Here is a 20048-nt window from a genome sequence, read left to right on the forward strand (position 1 = left end):
GTGTGTGTGTGTGTGTGTGTGTGTGTGTGTGTGTGTGTGTGTGTGTGTGTGTGTGTGTGTGTGTGTGTGTGTGTGTGTGTGTGTGTGTGTGTGTGTGTGTGTGTGTGTGTGTGTGTGTGTGTGTGTGTGTGTGTGTGTAAAAATGGTGTATCATTAACACGCTTTCGTCAGCTCATATTTCTTTCTTGTTCTCTCACTTTTCACCTGGACGATTATATCTGTCTTTTGGCTCTCTTTTCTTCTTTCACTCCCTTTCTTTCACTCTACCCCCCCCCCCCCCTCTCTTTCCCCACATATCCATTGCTCAGCTCATGTCTGAGTAGACCGATATGCATTGTGACACAATCTCAGCCACTCCAAAGTGATACTGTCAAACACAGATGGCAATCTGGCCGCCTGTCAGTCCGCCTCACTGATCACCTATGGTAGGGATGTCAGTGTCAGTTCCCTGGCTCCACGGGGTGCCAGCTAGGGTTACGCCACTGACTGACATTAATCCAGTTAGGAGTTGAACATACTGCGGCTACGTCCCAAATGCCCCCCTATTCCCTACATAGTGCCCCACTTTTGACCGTAGCCGTATGGGTCTCCCTATGGGCCCTGGTCAATGTGATATATGTATCACTGTAAAGAAAGTATCTTGTTCTGTGCCGACTGCTGAGCAAAGCAAATTGCAGATTGCACACAAAAAAGCATTTCTGAGCCTTTGGTGCAAATTCAGGTTGTGTACAAATCAAAGTGCAGAGAACAACATTGACAAAGTCTTGTGTTTTCAGCTTGGCAAAACAGTAACCTCGTAGATCAGGATGGTTCGTACGAGACTAGCAAAACAGGACACTTCAGACATATATATATATATATTTAAAGGGCGGTATGAATAAATCAACAAACAACAGGAAACGCCATCTGCCTTCTTATCCATGTCATCAGGGTAGGAGCGTCTAATCAAAGGAAATTGGGGCATCACTGTGTGTGTGTGTGTGTGTGTGTGTGTGTCTGTGTGTCGTCTGTGTCTGTGTGTGTGTGTGTGTGTGTGTCTGTGTCTGTGTGTGTGTGTGTGTGTGTCGTCTGTGTCTGTGTCTGTGTCTGTGTCTGTGTGTGTGTGTGTGTGTGTGTGTGTGTGTGTGCATGTTTTCCAGAGGTGTGGAGTCACATGTCTTGTGACTTAACTTGTAATAAAATAACTTGAGACTTCAGGACTCGGGTCTCGACTTTGACTTGAGACTGATGACTAACTTTAACCTTGGGGTTAGCGTTAAGGTTAGCTGAAATAGGATTTTGTATGGGAATACATTTTTACTCCCCAAAAAGTCCAGAAAATTCATGAAAACAAAGCTGTGTGTGCGTGCAAGAGTGTGCGTATGTGTGAGTGTGCACGTGTGTTAATGCGTACCATGTGTCTGTGCCCCTCTCTGTGTGTCAACCACAACAAGCTGAGATGCAAGGGGGACAAGCATCTTCACTGATTGTGCATGGCATTTCATATAATGTCCTGTTGAACAATGCCGGACACAGTGGGCTCTTCAAAAAAAGGGAGAGATAGAGAGAGCAGTGAGGCTCAGAGACTCAGGAGGGGCTCAGGTGGAAATGGAGCGATGTTGATTATTTCTCACAGGAGGGATAATGAAGGAGGAAACTCTGCACTCATTCCTTTTTCCCTCCGAGGCTCATTGGTCATCCCCATCAGTGCGAGCCATCCTCCTTGTAACCAAAGCTCTTTCACCGCTTCAAAAGGAGTGCTATTCCGAGGGGATGTGTTCAGCTGTGGATTTTTGTGTGTTTGTTTTCTTTTCCTTCCTTTTGTAATGTCACGGGGTTCTTCTCATGTTGGGCCCCAGGATATTACCTGGAATGGGAGATCTGATGGTGGAGTTAAGAAGAGGCTGAGCAGTCACGCAAAGTCTCTCAGACTGAACAAACTCATCGGCATATTTCTTGAAAGCCACGGATGACACGCTGAGTATAAAAGCCTTATCAGGTCTAAGCCCTTCTCCCGCGGTTTTCAACTAAACTTTCCCACTAATACTCCAGCGCTGATGCATTTTATGGTCAGTTAGAATAGAGGGGACCTGTCAACTCAAGGGGTTTCTGTCTTTTTAACTACTGAAAATGTAAAGACCAGTTTGCTGTACAGATATTACACCTAGTCCTAGACAAAAAATAGCTTTCAATGGAAGTTCTCCATAGAGAATGCTTTTTATAACTAGGCTTAATCTGTGTCCAGGATACCAGCCTCATACAGTACAAGTGCAGATTGAAGTTTGTGATGATTGATTGCTGATGCCTGACTGTCACGTGAATTGATGATTGTTGACTTCAGGGAACAGTCATGTTCTTGAGCTCCATACGCTCTTCCCATCATTGAGTGTTCATTTTTCCCTAGTTGATGTTTCACTCTCTGAACCCTCGACATGTCGTGTTAAACTGTTGTTAGTGGGGGGATATGTCTCTTGGGGCAATGGGGAAGGCTTCTACTGTTTGCATGGGTGACGCTTCTCAAGAGATAGAGAAACGCGACCCTAGGCAACACAGTGACTAGGGTCTAGGGATGTGACAAATGGACAATTTGACATAACTTTTAAAACATCTGTTTTCTGTTAAAACGATAAGAAACATCAATATACAATGCAAAATAATGGTCCTATTACATTTGCCTGCTAGGGCCGGGCAATGAAGTTATATCTACCGCAACCCTTTACAGACATAGAACGCAGCTTCAGTAACTTCTGCTTCGGTATAAAACACATTTTTTCCCTAACAACAATTAACGTCGCTGATTGATGTGCTGCTGCGCAGAAGCTCAAGATTATTAATTGACAGTTCTGGTTGCCGAGTGATGGACGTTAGTCCATCTTCAGAAGCCTCATTCCTTTGCTTGTTCATATCTCCAGAGAAGGTTTCCTGTCGGCATTTAAAATCCATAGTGTAGCCTACCCTAACAGACCGACAAACAAACATGCCATAGCCAAGGCTCTATTAAGGGGCCGCATTCTATTATGTCTTAAAAGGGTAATCGAGAAAGGATACCGGTAGCCTACCGTAATTTCATATTATGGGGCAAAAACAAAGAGTAGGCTACCCTGTGCTCGCAAGACTGGCCGTAGATACCTCTGTATCCTGGCAACATCGGTGCCATGAATAGGCTAAGATATTCTCCTCGCAACAGACCGAATCGCAACAGACTGAAGACTGAACAGACAGGGCAGGCAGGCAGGCCAGCACAAGGGAGAGAGAGGAGGGGCAGGCAGACGCATGCTCATTTGTTTTAGTAATCTGCATCTCTCAATCTCTTGTCTTGCATGCCTTTTGCCAATTCACCAAAGTATCTTAAAGTTCTCTTCTTCCTCTCCTGCTATTTTTGAATTACACAACTTTCCCAGGCCTTTATAGCCTATTGACTATAACACAGAAAATAATATGTTTTTTGATAACTGCACTGTAAGTGGGGGAAAAAAACTAAACAACACTGTTTTTCTTAAAGTTAAGAATCGCAAATTCACACCCATACTTTATCCACTTGAATGAAATACAAAATAGTAGCTATCAAGATGGAGATCAAGGAGGTTATTTTTAATGAGTGCATTGCGTAAGTGGCTAGTTTGCATCAACTACCTTAACAAAGCCACTGCAATGGTTTTGCCTGCAATCTTTGGTTTTGAATCGGGATGTTTCGTCATTTCTACCTCGTGATTTGTTGGGAGAGACCCCAGATTTTTCTTGTTATCAGCGAAGGCAGTGACCTAGTTCCTCTATGCCAAAATAGTCCTATAGTCACTGTGTTGCCTAGGGTCGGGTTTCCGAGGCTACTCAAGGGAGGGATATACTGTAACCAGTGTATGTGAGCGTTGTACTGCCTCTACTTGCTGGCCATCGCTTTTGGTATAGGCTCTCGCCTCTGCACCGTAGCAGCTATGGTTAGACTCCTTTTTAAACATCTCTCTCCCTCCCGCTACAAAAGCAGTATCTAGTGGAAGAGGTACAGGTAAACACCACTGTGATGTGACGTTTTTTTCGCTGTTGTCAGAGATTGACTGTCGAGTGAGAGTGGACAGGGAGTTTCTGAACTGTTGCATTCTCCGCCCCTTTGCGAGTCTCTTGGAAATCTGCTCCCAAATCTGTCTCCATTATTACCTCTTCAAGTTGAGCTCTGGCTGAAAACAAATCAAAACCAATCACCAGAAGCATGGCTGAGGCCTGTCATTTTGATGTGACATATGTTTACTCCTCGGGGGAAACCAAAGTTTGAAGCCTTCTCTCCAATGCCAAAGGGCCCTGGGATTAGTAATGGACTTTTGAATTATAGGTTGTCAACAGCCCAGTTGCATTAATGCCATGTGTTATTGGTCTGTGCAAGGCTGATGAGGGTAAAGGGGTTAAATGGCTTGTCTATTTTTTTTGTTCTTGGTGATGATTTGAGTGCTCTTGTGTGGCACACAGACTTGATTGCATTTCTGATTTGAGCGTGGCAGGCGTGCTGGTGGTGGAAGTGGAGAGGGGGCCGCATTGGTAGGAAATTGACAGGGAATGGAGCCCCAGGCACTCTCTCACTTTCTCTCTCCTAGACAAAAGTGACCACTCCTTTTAAATGGAGGGAAAATGACTGTTCACTACACTCACAGGTCTCAACCAGACACGGTAGTAATGCTGATCAGATAGGCAGGACAGTTCACAACTGATCCCTGCTTCTTTAACATAATGGAGGTGGAGATACAGTCAAAGGTCAAATCGAATGGGTTGTTCATCACCACCGAAGTTGGGAAGCCGCAGATCCACAGGGCCTCATCCCAGCTGGATTAAGTGTCACTCTCCCCAACGAGCACATTTTTTATGCAGATAAATGGATCATCACCTCCCGAGTAAATCCAGAGGTAGCTGTCATTGTAAGAGAGGGATGTACCTACCGTCGGTTTCCTAGGCAGTTTCCTGGGATAATTCCCTCCGCCCCGTTTTTCTTTGAATGTCGGTCTTAGGTCACCTACATGAGAGAGCTCACAGTCACTAAGCCTTTTGGGGTTTGTCTGAGAGCAATACCATTTTATTTGGACACTGATTGATGACATTAAGACTCAAACAAAAACTTAAGACACAAACAAATTAGACTTGGGTGCCCTGGAACAGCTGATGCCGTTTGGTTTACTAATGAAAAAGAGAATTATAAATAAAAAAATCTTACCCAGGCCAGGTTAAATCCAAAGGTAATGTCTGATTGTGTAAGCCTTTCTTGGCTGTGACAGGGAAATGTTCTGAAATGTTCTCCAACAATTGCAAACGAGAGTTTCTATTGGACAAATTCAGATATGTTTATCCCCGTTTTGTTCCGTTTGCTTCCGTTTAAGAAATGTTTTTTAACAGAATCTGTAGAATAAATACACCCCGATCACACGCAAACAATCATGCAGTACAGTGTACAGTCAGCATGCAATTTAGCAATTTAGCCCCGTGGCAATAAATTAATAAAACCAAAAGCTTACCTTGTCTTGGAAGAGTTCCAGTGTTGGATAGCCATTGCCAGCTAGCTAACATAGCATCCCTCTCTGTTTGAGCTGGATGTTTGAGTTGGCTAAACTAGCTAGCTGCATTTGCTAGCTAACTAAGTGAAAGTTAAAAAAATTTAACTAAATATGTGATTCACCACCTGGATTCGGTCTTATGTAGCAACATTTTAATTTCTGTTTCTACATTGGATAAACGTAGAGACTCAGAGCTACAAAATGGTATATTTTACACTACAGCTGAGGAACAATGGGAAAGTAATTATGCTTTGAATGTTGATCAACTTGTACACTCACTTTTGAGAAAACCGTCTTTCAATCTTTTGGCACTGCTATTGGAGAGCCCCTCTGCATGAATCTGCAGGTAGCTAACCAGCCAGGGTCTATGGCTATAACGAGTCAAGCAAAAGTGTCTGAGATACAAAGAATAAGATCATACACAACGTTAGTTAGCGACCTAGCCAGCTAACGTTAGCTAGATAACAGTACACTTTAACTTGACATTAGGTTCATGCAATTTTACTAGGCGATACATTTTTTTTTAAAAGCCTTGTTTGCCACGATTACCTAGACTACTCACCAGTTCCAATAGACAGACGCGTACTATATGGCTGTCCAATCCAAGCTCATCTCTCGTCATGTCCAGCCCACTCATTATCTCAGCCAATCATGGCTAGCGGGAAGGTTGCTGACTTTTTCTGTGGCGAAACCAACTAGGCTCGCAATTTAACAATTGTATTCATATTTACAGATAGCATACAAGTTGATATTACGTCACATGAAAGTTCACATGTTTGAGAAGGCATTTCTGCCAAGAAACACCTTTTGATTAAAACAACTCTCTTGTGTAGTCGTGACTTGCGACATACGCCTAGTTTCCTGAATCAGGTCACAAATAGCTAGCTCTCTTTCTCTTTCTCTCTCTTGCTTCTTCTTGATTTTTGAGGAAATGTATTTGTTCAAAACTGTTTGACTATTGTCTTTCTCTCTCTTTGAGTCAACTACTCACCACACTTTATCCACTAGCTGTAGCTTATGCTTTCAGTACTAGATTCCTTCTCTGATCCTTTGATTGGGTGGACAACATCAGTTCATGCTGCAAGAGCTCTGATAGGTTGAAGGACATCCTCCGGAAGTTGACATAAGTAGGTTTTCTACTGAATTCAATGTACCCAGATGAGGACGGAAGCTTCGGCTTAGCTTCGGCTACACCATGGTGCTACCCTACAGAGTGCTGTTGAGGCAACTGTAGACTATTGCAAAACAGTGTGTTTTAATCAATTGTTTGAAGACGTGAATATATTTTGTATAGTTGTATCTAAAAATATATATTATATATATATCTATATATATATATATATATATATACAGTATTTATATTTTTATGAAATTCGACAAGGAGGAGGGAATCATAACATGCATCAGTGTTGTTTACACATTCTCAGGCACTACTAAAGCAAAGTGGGCCCATCCTCAGAGGATGGACTCACTGCCAAGTAGAACCCTGTGGAGAAACCTCTGTTTGCAGCTATCTGCTGCTGGGCTCAGAGCACTCATTTACTTTCCCCTTTCATGTCATCACTCTGGGGACCTCACACCTCAGAGAATCCCCCATCCCTATAATTTCTCTCTTTTTCTCCATCTCTCCCCTTCCCTTTTTTCCTCTCTCACTCCCTCTCTCTCTCTATTGCTCTTTCCTTCTCTCTCTCTCTCTACCTCCCTACCCCCTCTCTATCTCTCTCTCCCTTCTCCACTCTCCCTTAGTTCATCACACTCGATGTTGACATGTGGTTTTCACTTGAGAATGTTCGGTGTGTGACTCCTCAGCTGACTTACTTACTGTACTGTACACTAAGTTGGTTTATTTTACATGGCTTGACTAATGTGTAGTTATGAGTGATGGACAACATTGAAGTGTTGGCATCAGCTAGATGTCAGTCAATCATTCCCGTCTCTTGTGGCAACACCTCCATTTCTAATTTAGTTAAGCCCCTTTCTTCAGCCACGCGTGAACTCTTGCCTCACTTCCTGAGGGTGTCAAGACAGAAGACTCAGTTATAAATCGAGAGCATGGGACACTATTCAGCTATATTGGAATGATTGCCTTTTCAATCTCTCCAAGTGGACAAATGTGATGCTTTAGCAACGTTTGATGTATTACTTAACATATTAGTTACACTTCGTCACAGCAAGCACACCCACAGTTCAGCCTGGTTGGAGGGATAGTTGTTGAATATCTTGATCTAACATCTGCTCATAAGCAATCTATCTCTGACAGACTATGGTTATAAAATTCAAGATGACAGTAAATACAAGCATCCATTTTTCCACGTCCTACCCCTGGAGATGAACTGATAGCTTGATCAAACCTCCATCTATTCATTCTGAGTTCCTTATTTCCATTGGCGACTTTGTGTTGTGAAGGGTGGCCTGTAGTTGTGATTCAATTAATTGGAATTTAATAGATGAGTTTCACAACAGATGAATTCCAGATGGATGTTGATGGTGAGATTAGATTTTTTAATTGTATTATAATAATAATTTCCATTGGGTTGAAATACTAGTCAAAATAAGATAATGATAGTTGGTCCTGTACTTTTTACTATCTATATAAACAATATTGTTTCTTCTGTAATAAATGATAACCTCCACTTATGTTGTGTATTCTGTTGCCCCTTCTGTTATTAATATCACACATCAGAAGTGAGCCTACATTAATTAATGAAATATTTTCTAACAATGATTCTATAACTACAAACATAGAATGATAGACATGGGTTAAAATAGTGTTTGTTTAGCTTTCAAATACTTTGAGAGTTCAATTGAGAAAATATATCTATTATTTTATTTTAATTGCATTTACTGACACCAATACCTCTTTTACAAGGTAGCCTTGCAAACAATCATACACATTCACTATATTTACAATTGCTATGCAATAAAAGCATACAATATTTACAAGCAATTTAAGAAAAGTAACTTACAAAACACGATAATGAAAAACAAACATTCCTCAGTACTGCCCTAGCGACACCAAAATATCCAACTTGACGGCACTATCCAAGTGACGGCACTTGAGTTTCAAGTTCGGGAAAGCTCAAATAAAATCCTAAAATAAATCACCTTGATAATAAAGTATTGCATGCATCTATCATCGCGTTTGCAAACTAATGTAAGATCACTGTTCCTAATGTGATGAGTAGATTCAATAGTCATAAGTTAGGCTAATAATCAGTGTCGTAAAACTCGATACCGGTCCTGCTCTCTAATCCGGACTCAAGACCACATATTTAGTGTCTCAGTCTTGTCTCGGTGTCAGATACATTTGAAGCTTTTTGTAAAATAACATATACTTAGTTTTACCTGCACAAGTAACAATTTCAGTTGAACAAAGGCTTTCTGTAAAGCAAAGAAAATGCAGATTGTTGTTCTGAAATAGCCTTGTTAACCTCTAGCGTCGAGCAATCCCATATCCGGGAGCGTAATCATAGCCTCAAGCTCATTACCATAACGCAACGTTTCCTATTCATGAAAATCGCAAATGAAATGAAATAAATATATTCAAACACAAGCTTAGCCTTTTGTTAACAACAATGTCATCTCAGATTTTCAAAATATGCTTTTCAACCAAAGCTACACAAGCATTTGTGTAAGAGTATTGATAGCCTAGCATAGCATTAAGCCTAGCATTCAGCAGGCAACATTTTCACAAAAACAAGAAAAGCATTCAAATAAAATAATTTACCTTTGAAGAACTTCAGATGTTTTCAATGACGAGACTCTTAGTTAGATAGCAAATGTTCATTTTTTCCATTATTTGTGTAGACGAAATAGCTCCGTTTTGTTCATCACGTTTGGCTAAGAAAAACACCGGAAAATGCAGTCACTTACAACGCCAAACTTTTTTCCAAATTAGCTCCATAATATCGACAGAAACATGGCAAACGTTGTTTAGAATCAATCCTCAAGGTGTTTTTCACATATCTATTCGATAATCTATCAGTGGTGGCAGTTGCCTTCTCATCAGAAGAAAACGGAAAAATACTGCAGCTGGAATTACGCAATAATTGCGACGGAGGACACCAAGCGACCACCTGGTAGATGTAGTCTCTTATGGTCAATCTTCCAATGATATGCCTACAAATACGTCACAATGCTGCAGACACCTTGGGGAAAATGTGGAAAATGTAAGCTGACGCCTAGCTCCTTCACAGCCATATAAGGAGTCATTCCCGTGAGGCGGTTTCAAAAAATGCGGCACTTCCTGATTGGATTTTTATCTGGGTTTTTTCTGTAACATCAGTTCTGTGGCACTCACAGACAATATCTTTGCAGTTTTGGAAACGTCAGAGTGTTTTCTTTCCAAAGCTGTCAATTATATGCATAGTCAAGCATCTTTTCGTGACAAAATATCTTGTTTAAAACGGGAATGTTTTTCATCCAAAAATTAAAATAGCACCCCCTATATCCAATCAGTTAATCTTGAATTTATCAATCCCGGATCCGGGATCATAGCCTCAAACGAATTAGCATAACGCAGTGGACATAAATACCCCTAGAAACTTTTCCTATTCATGAAAATCGCAAATGAAATGAAATAAATATATTCAAACACAAGCTTAGCCTTTTGTTAACAACACTGTCATCTCAGATTTTCAAAATATGCGTTACAGCCAACGCTAGACAAGCATTTGTGTAAATTTATCATGGCATAATGCTATGCTAGGCTCTGCTGGCAGCAGGCAACATTTTCACGAAAATAAGAGAAGCAACCAAATTAAATAATTTACCTTTGAAGAACTTCGGATGCTTTCACTCAGGAGACTCCCAGTTAGATAGCAAATGTTCTATCTAAAATAGCTCTCGTTTGTTCATCATGCTTGGCTGAGAAATCGACCGGAAAATGCTACCACTACGCCAAACTTTTTTCAAAATTAACTCCATAATATCGACAGAAACACGGCAAACGTTGTTTAGGATCCATCCTCAAGGTGTTTTTAACATATATATTCGATTATATATCCGTCGAGGCAATTAGTTTCTCATAAGAAGCGATTAGAAAAATGGCTACCTCAGTATTTTACGCAAGATATTCTGCTGGAGACACCATGTGACCACTTGCTATATATGGTCCCTTACGGCTATTCTTCAATGGAAAGGCGTAAAAAGACGTCACAATGCTGTAGACACCTTGGGGAATACGTGGAAAACGTAAGCTCATTCGTAGCTCATTCACAGCCATATAAGGAGTCATTGGCATGAGGTGGTTTAAAAAAATGTGGCACTTCCTGGTTGGATTTTTTCCTGGGTTTCGCCTTTAACATCAGTTTGCAGTTTTGGAAACGTCAGAGTGTTTTCTTTCCAAAGCTGTCAATTATATGCATAGTCGAGCATCTTTTCGTGACAAAATATCTTGTTTAAAACGGGAACGTTTTTCATCCAAAAATGTTAATAGCGCCCCCTAATGCATAACTGGTTTTAAGCTGGTGTGGTCAATTGACAACCCCCTTCTCATGACACAGAGAGATCCTGTCGTTTCCCCATCACTGTCAGTCCATTTTATCAGGCCTATATTAGGCTTTGCAACCATCAGACCCTGAGCACTACTTCAATGAGGGGCTCTAACTCAAAGCATGTCCACTCCAGAGACGCTTCGGCTCTGCTGGGGACCTTAGGAGCTCACTGCATGACAAGCAATGAGATGCCAGCATTAGTATGCACCTCGCTCCGACTGCCCCGCGGCTATATCCCAACATATCTCTTATTTGGCACGAGGCTAAAGAGCCTCGGCAATCTCAAGTTGCCTGGGAAGAATGGGCAGCATAACTTACTCGGCCACCATTGTTAGACAAACAAAACATTTAAAAAGGCACCGCATATGGAAGTAATGGGCCCTCAGCGAGAGTGTAATATGTTTTATGTTGAGGATAGGATGTGAGAAAAAAACCTATACGGATGTTTATCTATATGGGCTATCTAGATTGAATTGGATCCTTTATGTGTTCCCCCATTGGTTTATAGAGGTAGAGTACTTGTATATTATACTGATGATATGTTTTCTATTATTAAATAACATAGTATTATGGGGCGATAAAAAAAGAGCCATATCTCGAGGATTATTTTCTCCTTGCTGGAAGCCAATGGAAGTATGGTTGAAAGAAATGTCTCCTCTGGTGTAATGTATCCTGAGTTGACCATCTCATTGCCTTAGATAGTCTTTTGTTGCTATCTACTTATACGTATGTTGCAATATACATTGAATATTTAGAGTGTCTTCATCAGTGGTAGAACCCCAACCAAAGGATATGTCTAAATACATTTTCTCATGGCCATTAGTTGGCCGCAACAATTGTTTTCATTTGACTTGGAAGCCAATCTGAACCAGCCATAGAGACACAGTCAAAATGGCAAAGCAGATACCCTACTTAGCCATGCCTACTTACATTAATACAAGTGCGTTCCCCATAGCCTGCGCTAACGCTAACCCACTGCATCAGAATAAGTGCCAAACGAGTTAGTAGTAGCAACCCTGAGTGATACAGTGCTAGCGTAAATGCTTGATAGCTCTAATTATACATAATTACAGTTCTTGAAGTTACAGCCCCACATTAAGTAATTAAACAGAAAAGTAATGAATGTTAGTAAGCAGGATTCGTTTCTAGATATAGTTATGCTGTTATAGACAGATGGCTGTGCCTTAGCTGTCTCCATCACTGGCCTCTATGGAGAGTAGCGGCTGTGCCAAATTCTGTGCTGTTCTAAGTAACTGACTGGCTGTCTTGCAGTGCCCTTGTTTTAAAGAGGTCTGCATCTCCCCCCAGGTGAACAAGCACACAATTGTTTAATTAATTTCAACACTTAATTTCTTAGTGTAGACCTTCAAGCGTACAGAAGCATGCACACACACAAACACACACACTCAGCTTGGATTTACAGTATACTTCAGCCACTGTTTTGGGATGAACAGAATATGATTTATAACTGTGCAAATATGACCTTATATACATTCTAGTTGTTATTCACGCATGTCTTTGTTGAATAATATATTGTTATTATTAAACAAGCAATCTGTTTGATATACTGTATGGCGTAGGAAATGTGTAATTTAGTAATGAGAACAAACAGCTCATTGACGTCACTCAAACTGACACATTGATTATGGATGACAGCGATCTTTTCATGTCATATGTCTCTTTAGAATAATTTATCTCCAACCCGAACCCATTTCACCAGTTCACAATAGTATGAAGAAATGTGCTTTCACATTTTTGCCCGAGGTAGAGTCTCCCACCATGTATTTATTTATTTAATCTAGAGTAGAGCAGTAGCAGATGAAAACATATTACAACTCAGTTCCTCTGTTTCTCTGAATCAATCCAGGGTAGTGAAATAAATGCACAGTAACGTGTGGGACTTAAAGCGTGCTTAATGAAACAAGTCTTTGTAGCGCCGGCTATCGCTCTCTGCAATAAAGGTGACGCTTCGGCACAGAGTTATTAAAGGTAGCTTCTCCGTTCTCTCCGGAAGATTAACATGACGGAGAGGAGGTGGTGGGTGGAGGATTCGGGAATAGTGTTGGGAAGCAGCCTATTTCTGTGATAGGGAAATATTCCAGGCAATGCTAATGGACACCAGGAGCTCACCACTTTATGTCTCTCCATGCCTCTTACCTTCAACTGGACCACAGTACTCCCTAAATTGTGCACCGCACCACAGGGACTACTGCGTCATCAGTCATCACCATGACTCCATTGACACCATTGTGTGCCTCCATTCCCACAATATTCCCACAATATATTTGTTGAGATAGTGGTGTGTTTTGGATGAATAAAGGGACACTTGAATGAAGTCAAAGCAGCCCTGAAAAGGAAACCCATCAAAATAAAATGCTTGGCTGGCTCCCTTATGACTTATCAGGGATCTAAAGTTCCAAACCTTAGGGGCAACAGGACAGGCTTTTTTCTACTAAAATTGTCTAAACATTTTTTTTAAAATATTTAATTACTACAGATGCTCCCAGTTCCAAGATGTTACACAGCAGACACAGTATCAGTAAATGCTATACTACATCAATACGGTAAGGGAGCCAACGAGATGTTCAAGTGCTCCTCTCTAATAGTAATTGTGTGGCATAACAAAACGGAGGCTCTCATACTTTTGTTCAGTTGTTTGCCTTCCGCAGTCCACAGGGACCCGTGCTTATCTGCCGAAATAACATTGTGATTCCACCTGAGTGCTCTTTTGTCTGGCCTGTAATTCAAGCCATCGATGCCCTTTGTTGAATGTTAGCCTCTGTATGCATTTACCTTATGAGCCTTGGGGAACAATGACTAGCAGCTTATCTGAAAGCCCATTTGAGAGTTACCTTTTGCCTCAGATATTCTGTTGTTGGTCTAGGGCTGGAGCTGGAGCTGAGGCTTTGCTCTCTGTGTGGATGATATTGAATACGCCTCATGAAGTTCAGTGACCTTTCTTAGCCAGTACACAGAAGGCAAGGTCTGTAGTTTTTGCCCCAATGCTACACCAGAACTCCTTATAATTCATATTTTATGTGTTCCTTGCATATTGAACCCAAGCTGGCGTCAAAATCTGAGTGGCGCAGCGGTCTAAGGCACTGTATCTCAGTGCTAGAGGGGTCACTACAGACCCTGGTTTGGTTCCAGGCTGTATCATAACTGGCCATGATTGGGAGTCCAATAGGGCGGCACACAATTGGCCCAGCGTCATCCTGGTTAGTGTTTGGCCGGGGTAGGCCATCATTGTAAATAAAATGTTGTTTTTAACTGGCTTGCCTAGTTAAATGTAAAAAACATCATACTTGAGGTGGCCTATAGCCTAGTTAATAATCTAGTAACATATTCACTTTCTGAGAAAACCTCATGCAATAATATTTACTGCACTACCTTACTCACTCGGTTTAGCACATGACCTCACATGTGAATCTTTAAAGAGATTGGTGGGGTTAAACCTGAAGGAGGTGTGAAAGATGCTGAATGGGTGTAGACAAAGTAGAGCTCTCCAGTAGGTGTACCAACATATTCAAGGGCCATATTCTCAAAAGTGGCGTTACAAGTTTATCAACTTTCAAAGCAGAATTACTTTCCTATTGTTCCTCAACTGAAGTGTATGATGTACTATTTTGTAGCTCTAAGTCTGTACTTTTAACCAATGTACAAAAACACAATTTAAAATGTTGCTACATAAGACCAAATTGTGGTGGTGGGTCACATATTAGAAGAGACGTCAAACATCCATTCATTTGCACATGCTCAGCTGCTATGTGTTTCTGAATTTGTTTTTATTGCCAGTAAGTGACACATGTAGAGGACTGTTCAAATTAGACCAATCAAAAAGCCTCTCTTTCCTCTGTTCTCTGCTGTTTGACAGTATGTGAAACACACATGTCAAAGCCATTGTTGAAAGCAGCCCACCATGAAATGGCCTTTCATCATTGTTCAGTGTCTTTTACCAACATCAAGACCAGTTCTAGAAACATACTAAATAGGCCTAAACAGTCTTCTATGTGTTCATCAGATAAAGTCCAATTAGATATGAAGAAGCACCATGAACCGCTGAGAAGTAATTTACATTTAAATGAGTAATACACAAATGTATATATGAGTCAGTATATCCATTTTCAAGATAGAAAGTTAATGCTAGATAACGTCCATTATTTCCTACTCCACCTACAGCCCCCACTCTGCTCGCTCAATTGACAGAACTGAAAAAAGGAGATAGTTGGGGTTATTACTGCAATCACCTATTTGAGAACAATCACAGTTTAATCAGAATGAAGTAGGGGCAGCAGGTAGCCTAGTGGCAGAACTAAACAGTTTTAGAAACTTCAGAGTGTTTTCTATCCAAATATACTAATAATATGCATATCTTAGCTTCTGGGACTGAGTAGCAGGCAGTTTACTCTGGGCACCTCCGGGCACATTATTCATCTAAGCTACTCAATACTGCCCCCAGCCATAAGAAGTTAACTGACTTGCCTAGTTAATTAAATAAAAATGTGAGTGTTCTTTGGTTGTCCCCATAGGATAACCCTTTTGGGTTCCATGTAGAACCCTCTGTGGAAAGGGTTCTGAACTTCAAAAGGGCTTTACCTGGAGCCAAAAACAGTTCTTCAAAGGGTTCTCCTATGGGGACAGTCGTGTAACACTTTTAGGTTCTAGATAGCACATTTTTTTCTAAGAGTGTAGACTTTATACTGCAATATCAAAGGATCCAATTCTTCCATCTTCTGACAAGCATGGGGGTAAGAAGCATTGCTGTCCTCTTCCCCTCTCCATCAGTCCAATCTCCCCACCAGCGCTAAAAAGTGGGAGCCTGGCAAGGAGGTGCCATAGGAGGTAGGAGGCAAGGAGGTGCCACTGCTCTGCATTCCAAAGTTAATCTTAGACAAGACAATTTCAGCGGGAGCTCAAGCGTTACTTCCGGAATGATCCTCAGGACTGCTCAGTGCTTAAGTCCCGGGCTTTATTTTTTAGAATCGCAGAGCGGCATGACTTAGGGAATGAGCCTCGAGGAGACAACTCTTCAAATGGTATTGATACGCAAACCCATTAAAAAGCCAATTACCCTGTACTTGTTTTATTACGCAGGGCTGCAGAAAGGGGAGCGTAATCGTAAAGAGTCAATATGAAAACAAAATAGCACCTCAGTTCTGTCATTAATCAACGCCTGGCGTGTGTGAAAGCTAATGTTTAATTCACAGCGACATAAATCACCAATGTAAAAACAATATTAAGCTTTATTATACTTTTATACTGAACAAATATATATATATATATGTGAAGTGTTGGTCCCATTTTTCATGAGTTGAAATAAAAGATCCCAGAAATGTTCTACATGCACAAAAAGCTTATTCCTCTAACATGTTGTGCACATGCTCAGGAGTATTTCTGTCTGTAATTGAGCCCTTTTGTGGTGAAAAACTAGTTCTGATTGGATGGGCCTGGCTAATTCCAGTGGGTGGACTTGGCTCCCAAGTGGGTGTGCCTATGCCCTCCAGGCCCACCCATGGCTGCGCCCCGACCAAGTCATGTGAAATCCATAGATTAGGGCCTAATTGATTTTTTTCAATTTACTGATTTTCTTCTATGAACTGTAACTCAGCAAAATCTTTGCGATGTTGCATGTTGCGTTCACTATACATTAATTTTACAGTGAGTGGTGATTGCACACAACACTTTCCATATCCTCACCTCTCCCTTGTGTCTCTGTGGCCATGCCTTTATGGATATAAAGCATCGGCAAAAACATGTTTACACCGTTAGCCTCTTGTTATTATCTCTGTATATCCAGGAGAGTTGGCAGAGATGGCAACATCGCAACTACCTTTTAGGAAACGTTTTATGTACTATTTTTTACATTATTAGCTCAGGAAATGTTATGTGTTATACATTCAGCCAGGAAGAACTATTGGATATTAGAGCGGCAGTAACTACCAGCATTACAACCAGGAATATGGCTTCCCTGGAGTAGATCCTTTGTTCAATCTCCCCAGAGCAATTTAACTTATTCCAGAGGCCAATCCAAAACATTGCCGGCGGAGCAGAGGCACTTGAGGCACCCTGCTGGTTCGACTTAGGAGGTGCGCACACCACCCACCGCTTCCGAGTATATTTCTCACTAATGTTCAGTCTTTGGATAACAAAGTTGATGAGCTTAGAGCAAGGATTTCTTTCCAGAGAGACATCAGGGCCTGTAACATACTTTGTTTCACGGAAACATGGCTTTCGGAGTCGGTAAAGCCAGCAAGATTCTCAGTACATTGCACAGACAGGAATAAATATCTCAGAAGGGCCGATGGATGTGTTTCATGATTAACGACTCATGGTGTAATTCTACGAAAATACAGTAACTCAAGTCCCGACCTAGAATACCTCACAATTAAATGCCATTGTATCTCCCATTACCACAGCCGTTTACATCCCACCTGAAGCCGATACCTCAACGACCCTCAAAGAACTTCACTGGACTTTATGCAAACTGGAAACCACATATCCTGAGGCTGCATTTACTGTAACTGGGAAGTACCCGTGCTTCGAACTATTCAACGTTGGTCTGACTAATCCACGCTTCAGGATTGTTTTGATCACGTGGACTGGGATATGTTCCGGGAAACTTGGGAAAATAATCTAGGTGCATACAGTGACTGAGAAACTGCTTGAGATAAACAGGAGTCCCAATTCAACGGCTCAGACACAAGACGTATGTGGCAGGGATTACAGACAATCACGGACAACAAAAGGAAAACCAGCCACGTCGTCGAGACCAACATCTTGCTTCTGTACAGGCTAAACACATTATAGCTATGAGGATAACACAGTGCCACTGACACGGCACGCTACCAAGGACTGTGAGCTCTCCTTCTCCGTGGCCGACGTGAGTAAAACATTTAAACGTGTTAACCCTCCCAAGGCTGCCGGCCCAGACGGCATCCCTAGCTGTGTCCTCAGTGCATGCACAGACCAGCTGGCTGGTGTGTTTAAGAGAATATTCAATCTCTCCCTATCCCAGTCTGCTGTCGCCACATGCTTCAAGACGGCCATCATTGTTCCTGTACCCAAGAAGGCAAAGGTAACTGAACTTAATGACTATCGCCCCGTAGCACTCACCTCATCATGAAGTCCTTTGAGAGACAAGGATAATATCAGCTCTACCTTACCTGCCACCCTAGACCCACTTCAATTTGCTTACCGCCCCAATAGATCCACAGATGATGCAATCTCCATCACTCTGCACACTGCTCTATCCCATCTGGACAAGATGAATACCTACGTAAGAATTCTGTTTATTCAACAACATAGTACCCTCCAAGGTCATCATTAAGCTTGAGGACCTGGGTCTGAACCCCGCCCTGTGCATTTGGGTCCTGGACTTCCTGACGGGCCGCCCCCAGGTGGTGAAGGTAGGAAACATCACCTCCACCCCGCTGATCCTCAACATTCGGGCCCCACAAGGGTGCATGCTCAGCCCCCTCCTGATCAGGGGCCTGATCACCCACGGGATCGCAGTGGAGAAGGTAGAAAGCTTCAAGTTCCTTGCCGTACACACCTCTGACAAACTGAAATGAACCACCCACACAGACAGTGTGGTGAAGAAGGCGCAATAGAGCCTCTTCAACCTCACGAGTCTGAAGAAATTTGGCATGTCACCTAAAACCCTCAAAAACCTTTACAGATGCACATTTGAAAGCATCCTGTCGGGCTGTATCACGGTACAGTAACTGCAACGCCCGCAACTGCAAGGCTCTCAATTGAGTGGTGCAGTCTGCCCAACGCATTACCGGGGGCAAACTACCCGCCCTCCAGGACACCTACAGCACTCGATGTCACAGGATGGTCAAAAAGATCCGCAAGGACATCAACTACCCGAGCCACTGCCTGTTCACCACGCTATCATCCAGAAGGCAAGGTCAGTACAGGTGCATCAAAGCTGAGACCGAGAGACTGAAAAACAGCTTCTATCTCAAGGCCGTCAGACTGTTAAACAGCTGTCACTAGCACATTAGACGCTGCTGCCTATTGGCATAGACTAGAAATCACTGGCCACTTTAAGAAATGGAACACTAGTCACTTTAATAATGTTTACATATCTGGCATTACTCATCTCATATGTATATATATATTATATTCTATATTATTCTACTGTATCTTAGTCACTTATTAATGTTTATATATCTTTCATTACTCATTTCATTTGTATGTACTATTTTCTATAGTATACTATGGTATCTTAGTCACTTAATGTTTACATATCTGGCATTACTCATGTCATATGTATATACTGTTTTCTATCCTATTCTACTGTATCTCATTCACTTAATAATGTTTACATATCTTGCATTACTCATCTCATTTGTATACACTGTATTCTATACTATTCTACTGTATCTTAGTCCATTCCACTCTGACATCGCTCGTCCATATGTATATAGTCTTCATTTATTCCTGCTTAGATTGGTGTGTATTGGGTATACGTTGTGTAATTTGTTAGATATTATTTGTTAGATATTACTGCACTGTCGGCGCTAGCAGCATTATAATTTTGCTACACCCACAATAACATTTGCTAATCACGTGTATGTGACCAATCCAATTTGACTTGATGAATAAGGTATGGAGGTTTGAACTGATATTCTAACTATTTGGGACTATGGATGTGTCCCAAATGGCACCCTATTCCCTATACAGTGCAGTACTTTTGACCAGAGTTCTATGGATCCTGGTCGAAAGTAGTGCACTATACTGTACATTTAAAAAATATGTACTGTACAAGGAATAGGATGCCATTTGGGACTCATCCTAGTAATGGTTGAGAGGAAAAAGAGATTGAGAGTACTGTAGTTAGTGGATGTGGACAGAGGAGGCCCTGTGTGTTCTGCTCTCTGAGACCTTCATCATGATGGCTGACCTCTGTGTTGGGATTGGAGCCAATGTCACGCCACGGGCGTACCGCATCGCTCTTCAGCCGTGTACTGGGAGCCACAAAGGTAATTTTCGCCTCCCTGCGACTGTAATTCCCACTCCAGATAACAACATGGAG

At 41.7% G+C, this 20048-nt stretch overlaps 1 protein-coding gene across 1 annotated transcript in view; it reads left to right on the forward strand.

The window, feature by feature from the left end:
• LOC139413194 (receptor-type tyrosine-protein phosphatase T-like) overlaps positions 1-20048 on the forward strand; it is a 497128-nt gene that overhangs the window by 116657 nt on the left and 360423 nt on the right. The gene's annotated exons all lie outside the window — the stretch shown is intronic.

This window comes from Oncorhynchus clarkii, chromosome 7 (genome assembly GCF_045791955.1).
Source record: "Oncorhynchus clarkii lewisi isolate Uvic-CL-2024 chromosome 7, UVic_Ocla_1.0, whole genome shotgun sequence".
Lineage (NCBI taxonomy): Eukaryota > Metazoa > Chordata > Actinopteri > Salmoniformes > Salmonidae > Oncorhynchus > Oncorhynchus clarkii.